The following is a 10,601-nucleotide window of genomic DNA, read 5'->3' on the forward strand; positions in this document are numbered from 1 at the left end:
AAAGACCGGTTTTTTTAATATTCTGGATAGAAAAGAATGCCTCTTAGACCAAAATAGTAAAGTTTTAAATAAGTTAAAAAAATTGAAATTTTTTAAAGGGTTTAGTCCATGGTTAAACATAACATGTTATAACATAACATAACATGTTAGGGTTAGGGTTAGTAACATGTTATAAAACATAACATGTTATATAACACAACATAAACATAACATGTTATATAACATAACATAAACATAACATGTTATATAATATAACATAACATAACATAAACATAACATGTTATCAAAAGGTTGAGTTTGATCGTCTGGGTGAACGTAGTCCTGAATAGGACTGTTGTTTTTGACAGTGACTGACGTTTCGACAACCTGTGCGGTAGTCATCTTCAGAGTCAAAGTGAGTTGTATCACGTCAGTTGATGGTATTATACTCTGGTTATTGATCTGATTGGTCAATTATGTCGCGATGTTATTGGTCGTCTGTCAGTTAAGCCGTGATGTTATTGGCTATGAAGACTCGTAATCAGTGATTGGTGCGTTTCGATCAGTCTATTGTCACAGTTAAACAGTCGTCTATTGTTAGTCAAATTGTCAGTTCTCCAGTTGTTCTTGTTTCGGCAGAGACCTAAGCACGCGACTGACCGAACACAAACGCGCGACGAGGAATGGTGACGTCAACAATCACATTGCCGAGCACCATTTAAAGACGAAACATCAAATTGACTGGGGACTCTGCGACATGTATAAAGTATTCTAAAGACTACTATCTACGTCTTGCTTTAGAAAGCTGGTTTACTATTTTAGAACAAACGCCACTGAATCGTAGCCAACAGTTACCAGCGCCGTACAAACGACTTATTGACGAGATCAAATTAACTACGAGAGAACAACTGGAGAACTGACAATTTGACTAACAATAGACGACTGTTTAACTGTGACAATAGACGGATCGAAACGCACCAATCACTGATTACGAGTCTTCATAGCCAATAACATCACGGCTTAACTGACAGACGACCAATAACATCGCGACATAATTGACCAATCAGATCAATAACCAGAGTATAATACCATCAACTGACGTGATACAACTCACTTTGACTCTGAACATGACTACCGCACAGGTTGTCGAAACGTCAGTCACTGTCAACAATAACAGTGCTATTCAGGACTACGTTCACCCGGACGATCAAACTCAACCTTTTGAAATGACTCCTGGGTTCAAACCTTTCACAGTTATAACATGTTATATAACATAAACACGTTAACGTGTTATATAACATAACATAACAAACATAACATGTTATATAACATAAACATAAGATGCTATAAACATAACATGTTTTATAAAATAACTGAGATAGTACGCGTGATCTGATTGGTCAAAAACCTATGGTTTATTATACCGGTAAACCCATAGAAAAAGGCATTCGGACCACGAGCCATAAACAAAATCCGCTATTGATCTGCAAACAACGGTTTTAGAAAGGCTAAAAAAACAGAACAAGTTACTTACCGTAGCCCTTCTTAATATAAAAAGCGTTGGTCTACACATTTTATATACTGAGGGTCACAATCGCGACTGCCATAGCTTTAGAAGTTATGAAGTACAAGCTGGAAAGCAGTTTACATTTCACGACGATGCCAAATCGCAGAGAAAGACAACAACTGTGTGAATTTCTGGTGTAGAAAGTCTCTAGGAAAACTTAACCATGTGCCAACCAGCAACAAAACGGATAGTTTTAGCATTCTTGATTTATTTTATGTCAAAATTAAATTCCTTAATGAAAAAAATTGTTCCAAAAAGAGACCTGATCAAGATATGGTACAAAATCGGCCGCTGTAGGTTGTAAACAAGCTGCCAACGATGATGAAAGATATCGGAGTTTCGGGCTGGTTTTTTCCAACATTTGCACAAATTATTCGATGATATCGATGCCATAACCTACCTCAAACTACCTGACTTCACAAACCGACAAATATTAGCGCCAATATGTGGCTACGGCAAAGAAACCTTTCTTCACCACTGACATATTTCCATCGGGCGCTGTACGTGCCTGTATAAAGTTACATGCGACAACTTCGTAAATGCAGCCACGTCGTTACCGCAGCATTTCTTGATCATAATAAAGTCCAGAAAACAGATCTTAAACCACTGCGGCTTGTAAAAAGTGAATGAAGTCCTCCATTACAATAACTGCCAGTTCCGTCTGTAAGCACGAAATTTTTACGGATCGACTAAACAAAATACAGCTGCGTACAGTCTGATGTTCAATTAATTTCTACTTCTGTAGTAAACAAACCATGAACGTATTCTTTCATTGTACGTTCGCATGAATATGTGTTCACTTTTCCTGTAAAACAGCTTTCATTAGTTATCATGTAATGAGCGCAAAACCTCGTGTTTTGAAGTGCTGTTGTTTGTTGTTTGACTGAACTGAGTTTTGAGAAAGTTCAGCGCTATTAAATCGTGAATCATGATTGGCTTATGATGACTTTAGAGAGAAGACATGACTTGATCACGGTACTAAAAGCATATTTTTTTACCTAAAAGACTCCATTCTACTAAAAGTTATTTTATAAAAGCAATAGACCACACTTTCTATGGGTTTACCGACGTGATAACCCACTTGGGATGTTGGGAGAACACTCGAAAAGCTTGTAAATCACTCGCCTTCGGCTCGTGATTTACAAGCTTTTCTCGTGTTCTCCCAACATCCCGCGTGGGTTATCACGTCGGTAAACCCATAGAAAGTGTGGTCTATTGCTTAAATATAACATAACATAACATGTTATATATCATAACATAACATGTTATATAAGATAACATAAACATAAGATGTTATATGTTATGTTATATAACATAACATAAACATTTGTTATATAACATAACATAACATGTTATATAACTTAACGGAGAACTAACAAGCAGATAAAGAGAGCCAAAAGCATTGCACATACGGTCGTCATCTTGTATCTGAATTAACCAACATGCCCGCTTGTTCGTAAAGACTACTGGAATGTTGCGTCAAGACACTGACCAAATCCAGACTGACCCGGGGGAACTCCATATAAAAGTCAGGGATGTGCTCTTCGAAAAATTAAAACTGGAAAACTCTTAGGAATTAATAAATAAAATTTGTGAAATGTACTATTTAATTTTTACCCTAAATTTACTTGTGGGATATCTATAGAATGGCCGTATGACTAAGCATATGTACCACATAAAATAAAGTGTCTATGTCTATGTCGATCCCTGAGGGAGACCAATTTGGGTGTGGCTCTGGTAGTACTCTGTTCTTCAGGGACAGACTGATCGGAGGAAATAAATTTTAGGTCTGCTTTTTTTTATTGTCACCATGAAAAATCTGGCGCGCTTTGCAAATAGATAGAAATGAAGCTGTTTCCTCAAAGCCATGTTAAAAGAGCTGCGTATAATGCTGGTCTGCAAAACAAAACAACAGCACACTTACTTTGGATAGAATTTTGTCACGTGCTAGGCAACGGGAGTTGTTTACAAGGTCAAGTTTCACCGTCTGGGGTGAGCTAATCGGAATTAATCATTTTTAGACTGCAATTCTCTATTTACATCCTTAAAAGTACTGCACACTTGAAAAAGAGCTGGAAAGGAAGATGATTGTGTCTTTGCTCGAAAACATATTAAATCAGTCGTGAATGAAATCATCAATCTGCACGCTTACTTTGGAGCAGAATTAAGCTCACGTGCTAGGCAACGGGGAAATTGAAAGTTGCACCGTTGGCCATTTGTGGAACTCACAAAGATTGGCGGCATCGACAGTAAGAAAACTATCCGTTTGTTTTGAGAGGTCCAAATAATGGAATGACGACAGTTTAACCAATAACCCTACATCAGCCATAAAATTGTATGGTACTTAATTATAACAACTTTACTTTACATAGGAAGGTCGAAAATCATACAAATTTGAGCAACAAATAAAGTTCTGCATGCAGTAACAAAACAATAAGAAAACAAAACCAGAGGAAAAAAATGCGTTTTCCTGTGGCGCCTCGGCTTTGATTATGTTTTCTTTATACAAAGCAGATGCAAACTTTTTACCCATGGAACATGTAAACAGTAGATAAAAGGCGATTCGTATGATGTAGTTAAATTTCTTATGGCCCCCAATCTTTCGTCCGCTGCCTCTACAAATATTTGGCTTTTCGGATTAAGTGCTCGTCAAAAACTTTATTGTCATTAAAATTCAGAATAAATTTCAGAGAGATACCATTGCTGAATTCAAAGGTAAATTCCCCCAAAAAGTATAATGTCTTGAAGTCAGAAATCCCTGCTGAAACGCACTTCCGAGAAACACTCATAACCTGCGACCCAAGCAAACTCGTCAGTGTGATGCATTGACTGGTCTTTTGTTCGCTATTTTCGCTCTTCTTTAGAAACAACTGGTCCAAATTGATTCATTGTTATACTTTTAAGACAAGCGAAGCCTGTCCAGTTTCTTTCACTACTCATCAAACGCAGCATTACATTGTAATCTGCCGGTATTAATTACAGACCATTACACTTCTCCGCGGTGGGTCTACCAGAGCACACGTCGAATTTCTCTTTTTCCAGTTTCCGTTAAAGCCAACAAGAAAAACTGTCACTTTCAAACTCATACTCACAAGGAATCTCAAGGCCAATTCTACACCCACTCTCTTTACTCATTTCCCGTTGACTATGACCTTTCGATTGTTGGGTCGTCTGAACGTTTTTTTTTTTTTTGGCCCCTGCCACTGACACCGCATTTGGATCCTTTATATTGTTAGGTTCGGCACGAGTGTATAAAAGTCTCCCTTGGTTCCCACTCAGTCACATACTCGTGATATCCCCTAAGGAAAGAGTTTACCTATACAATTTCCTGTGACATTTTAGCTATTCAGCTCACCTTTGATTTGATGTGATATCTTTTGAAATTTTTGAAATTTTTAAAAATTTATACTCGTGCACAGTATGGTATAAAAGCGTTGGAGAGAATGTCCTCTGTGGGATTTTAGATTTCGTTGTGATTTTTGTTTTAGCTTAGTTTAGATGTTTATTACAATTGTGACCAAATCTTATTACACTTGTGACCTTTATTACATTTGTGACCAGTTATTACATTTGTGCATTCAACTGTCAAGGAATCGAATATTTTTTCAAGGGTGTATATTTGGTAATTAGACCAGGAAGGATCGTTTTTTGATGTTTTGGACAGCTATTCAGCTCACCTTTGATTTGATGTGATATCTTTTTAAATTTTTCAAATTTTTAAAAATTTATACTCGTGCACAGTATGGTGTAAAAGCGTTGGAGAGAATGTCCTCTGTGGGATTTTAGATTTCGTTGTGATTTTTGTTCTAGCTTAGTTTAAATGTTTATTACAGAAAAGAGCGTTTTTTGATATTCTGGATAGAAAAGAATGCTTCTTAGACCAAAATAGTAAAGTTTTAAAAAAGTTAAAAAAACTGAAATTTTTTAAAGGGTTTAGCCCATGGTTTTAATCCAAAAATCGAATATTTATCCAGGGTGTTTACTGCGCAAATTTGACCAGGAAAGATCTTTTTTTGATGTTCTGGAAAAAAGAGAATGATTTTTAGACCAAAAAACTGAAGTTTTAAAAAAGTCAAAAAATGTAAATTTTTCAAAGGGGTTAGTCCATAGTTTATGTCAAAAAATCGAAAATTTTGTCATGAGTATATTTTGGGGAAATCATGTCAGAAAAGACCGTTTTTTTATTTTCTGGATAGAGAAGAATGCTTTTTAGACCAGAAGAGTGGATTAGAAGAAGAGTGGGTTAGTCCATGGTTTTTGTCAAAAGTCGAATATTTTATCAAGTTTATTTTTTGGGCAAACTAAAACAGAAAAGATCGTTTTTTGATATTCTGGATAGAAAAGAATGCTTTTTAGACCCAAAAAGCGTAGTTTTAGAAAAGTCCAAAAGGGGTTAGTCCATGGTTTTTGTCAAAAAGTCGAATATTTCATGAAGGGTGTTTATTTCGCAAATTAGACTAGAAAAGATCGTTTTTGGATATTGTGGACAGTAAAGAATGATTTTTAGACCAAAAAAGTGAAGGTTTAAAGAAGTCCAAAAAATCATAATTTTTCAAAGGGGTTAGTCCATGGTTTTTGTCAAAAAAATTGAATATTTTATAAAGGGTATTTTTGGGGCAAAGTCAGAAAGGACCGTTTTTTGATATTTTGGATAGAAAAGAATGCTTTTAGATCATCAAAGCGAAGTTTTAAAAAAGTCCAAAAGTCGAAATATTTCAAAGGGGTTACTCTTTGGTTTTGGTGAAAAATGTGAATTTTCTTCAATTCATGGTTTTGTTAGCAAAATAGGAAAAGTCAATGTGCCTTGTAACCTTCTATATAGAAAACTAGTCTTTTTAGACTATGAAAACACCAATTTGAAAAAGTGGACAAATTTGCATTTTTCCAAAGGGGTTGGTCCATGGTTTTGGTCAAAAATTTCTTCATTTTACGGTTTTAAGAAAAATGGGCCATAACAAGGTGTCTTGTGACCTTCTACTTAGAAAACTAGTCTTTTTAGACCACAAAGACACCGATTAGAAAAGACGAAAAATTTGCATTGCTCTAAAGGGGTTAGTCCATGGTTTGGTAAAAAATTTTTAATAGCATTCCTTTTTTTAGGTTTCAACAAAATAGGCCAAAACTACGTGTTTTGTGACCTTCGACACAGAAAACTAGTCTTTTTGGACAATAAAAACACTGATTTAAAAAGTCGAAAAATTGCATTTTTTTTAAAAGAAGTTAGTCCATTGTTCGGTAAAAATTTGGCAAACTGCTAATTTTTAGTTTTAAGTAGAATAGGCGAAAACAAGGTGTCTTTTGACCTTCTAGATAGACAACAAACCGTTGTAGACTATGAAAATATCGATTTATAAAAGTGGAAAAATTTGCATTTTTCCAAAGGGGTTACTACATGGTTTTGGTCAAAAATTTGTACTGTCTTCATTTTTTGGTTTTAAGCAAAATAACAAAAAAGAGTTGTCTTGTGGCCTTCTACATTGAAAACTAGTCTTTTGGGGCTATAAAAACACTTAAAAAAGTCGAGAAGTTTCCATGTTTTCAAAGGGGTTAGTCAATGGTTTTGGTCAAAATGTGAATGTGTTTCAACTTTTTTTGGTTTTAAGTAAAATAGGCCTAAACTAGGTGTCTTTTTATCTCCTTTATACAAAACTAGCCTTTGTAGACTATGAAAATGTCGATTGAAAAAAGTTGGAAAATTTGCATTTTTTTCATAGTTGTTAGTACATGGCTTTGCCCAAAAATTTGAAATTTCTTTTACCTTTTGGTTATAAGAGGAATAAACCAAAAATAGGTGCTCTGGGGTCTTCTACATAGAAAACCAGCCTTTCTAGACTATAAAAACATCGTAAAATCTGCAGTTTCTCCTAAGGGGGTTAGTACACAGTTTTGGTAAAATATTTGGACATTTCTTATTTTGGGGGGTTTTAAGCAAAATTGGACCTTTTTGTATATAGAAAACTAGCCTTTGTAGACTATGAAAACCTCGATTTAACTTGAAAAGTCGACAAATTTGCGTTTTTCCATAGTTGTTAGTCCATGGTTTTGCTCAATAACGTGAAATTTATTTTATTTTTTTGTTATAAGAAAAATAAACCAAAAAGAAGTGTTTTATTGCCTTCTAGATAGAAAACTAGCCTTTCAGGGCGAGAAAAATCGATTTCAAAAAGTCGTAAGATTTGCATTTGAGACATGAGACAAGGGCCTTCCTTCGCTAAAAGAGTCACACTCTTGATCGTCAAAGCAGTCACACACGGTTCCATGATGGTCAACATCTTTGCTGTGGCAGGTAGAGTAGTATTTAGAAGGTGAAAACGTCTTAAACGCTGTCGCAAAGACGAAGAAAAGCAGGCCAAAAAGAATGACGGGGCGAAATTTGGTTCCAGTCTACAGAAAAAATCCATCCATTGACTTCTCTTTCTCCAAACAATAACTTAGCACCCACAACCACCCCCCTTCCAATCCGTCGAAAAGTCGCTCCCTACTAGGGCACCTGAACCACCAATCGCGCGTCCCAATACGGAGCTTATGAAAAATGGCGCCATATTCTCTTTGCCTGCCCCCCGATTTTCGCGCCTCCCCGAAAAAAAAAGGACGCCTGATTGCAAGTGACTCAAATGATCATCATCGTGTCACATGCCATACACTGGAAAGTGTAATCTATTGGGGGCAGTGTTGGCGATTCCAGCGGTTTAGTATCATACCGACTGAGATTAAAAAAAAGCCTGAAAAATCAATTTACCATGTTAATAGTTTAAATATAACCGAATAGGGTAAATATCGTAGAGTATCATAGAGAATATAATATATCAAAAACCGTTTCGCCTCGTGATATCACATATGTCTGAACACGTTGAAATACAACGAACAAAAGCAACGTTTCTATTAAAAATAAGACGTAAATCAGAAGAATTGTTGTATTTCATTTATTGATATAAAAAAGGTTTTATTCCGTCGATCATTAACCTATTTACAAACAATACCATTAAGTAATGATCCGGGTAAGGTGCATAGCAATTTCTTTTGTTATGCGGCAACGGTGCTTTCCCCACATAGGAATGTTCTCATTTTTACACAGAGAATGCATAAACCTACATGAAGGCCGTTTACGCAGTAAAATGCATTTACACTCCACTTTGAAAGGGTGTTTTTCGGTGTTAAAAGATTTTGACCAATCACAAGAGTTGAAAACAATAGCCAAGAAAAGTTTACAATTTTACATGTTCCCCACATAGGATTTCTTTGTTATTCAAACTGAGACCAGATTTTGTTATATGGAAGATGGTTGGAAAGTAAGGATGAATGTATGTACTGCTTTATGAAGTTTTGTTAACTTTTGCTGTTTAAGCCAATCAGAAGTAAGTACAGACAATAGAAAAGTTAGCACCTTTTTTGCATTCCAACATGTTCGTTGCCGTTCTTGCTATCGTTCTTATCTGGACCGTTTCTTAATACTAACAAACGTCAAGAAAATATTGCATTGTCTGTGGTGGTACACATGGAATGAGAAACTACGTAGAATATGTTTGGTATTTTGCTTCTCGACAGTTTATATTTTCTAATATATAGCTCCACTATTTTATTTCTTATCTACTACTTACAGTACGTAAAATACTGTACCATGCTCTCCAAATACGGTAACTGTACGCGTCTGCTCAAAATTAAAAACAAGCTGAAAATCGGTTGTTTTAACAAATAAAGTCGGAGAGAATTCTCGATATTTTGTGGGCGTTTTCATGTTAAACCAATTATTCCACTCGCCCTTGTTGGATATGAGGCGCTTCATTGGCTATCTACCATCTCATTTCCAACGCGCACTTGTGGAATAATTTTTAAATAGACCACACAAATGACATCAAAAACACTGGAGAGCATGTTATAATTGCTCATATACCATAATGGCTAAGCCAATGAAAACTTTAGAATTGCATTATCCAATAAGTCAGTTTTGAATACCGTTTGGCACAAAATTTTTGCGATTTTTCCAGCCATCCGCAAAAAAAAGGTCCCGCAAATAAAAATAGAAAGAGTAGAGACCATGGGAAATTGATCCACCTCCAGGGGCAGACCAGTCCAACTGAAAGTTGCTGTTACATTTTCAAAAATCCACGCTCGATGTAAATGGAATGAAACGGTTCAGATGATTTTTTTGTTTATAATCAAGCATTGCTGTTCCGTTTTCTCCTTGGCTGGTTCCAACGATTTCTGACGTTTTGGTCTTGGTTTGGCTACGTTTACACAATACCGGACAGCTTTTCGTGCCGACACGAAAAAAAAAAGCAACAGCGCAGAACAGAACAGAACAACATAGAACAACGGCACGAAAGCCAGGGTTTTCAACAAGAGCCGGTGGCCGGCCAACTGAATTCTCCGGCGATTTCACGTGAACCCGCCGCCTACTTTTCTTTGGAAATTACCCCGATTTCAAAAGAGCTTTCATGTTCTGTCACTGAAAAAAGAGCCAAAAGTTAATGATTTCTGTGTTCTGTTCAAGCAGTATAATTTTTGCTCTAGAATCCCGGAAATGCATTGATGCCCAGATTTCAAACTTTTCCCAGAAACTCGCGCTTTTGTCGCGAGTTTTTTTCCTTCTCAACCTACTCCAAAGCTTTTGCCACCTAATTAAAATCTTATTGAAAACCCTGGTCAAGCGGAACAAGTCGTTCACACACATCGAACATAGTGCCGGAGCAGTTGGTTCTCTAAATCCCCGTCCTCACCCCTGAATACTTACTTTTGTCTCAGTGGCCTCCAGTCCTCTTTTCTTCTTATTATTCACTTCCGCGATGGTCCGAATAGCTGTTGACACTACGCCGAAGTGTGTTGCTCAGAACCTATCCGATATGCGACGCTTGAGATCGGTGCGACACAGTTTCGCTCCGTCACAGAAATCGCGCCGAAATTGCCGTTCTTATGTCTAAACAGAAGCCCTAACCGATATGATTTTCGTGTAGGCTCAAAAGCCATTCTGTATGGTGTAAAGATAGCCTAAATCACGCCTAATGGATAGCCTGTTTCAGGCTCCGAGATGGTGGTGGATAGTCGTTCAGTAATAAGA

The sequence above is a fragment of the Porites lutea genome, chromosome 5 (assembly GCF_958299795.1).
Source record: "Porites lutea chromosome 5, jaPorLute2.1, whole genome shotgun sequence".
NCBI classification, from domain to species: domain Eukaryota; kingdom Metazoa; phylum Cnidaria; class Anthozoa; order Scleractinia; family Poritidae; genus Porites; species Porites lutea.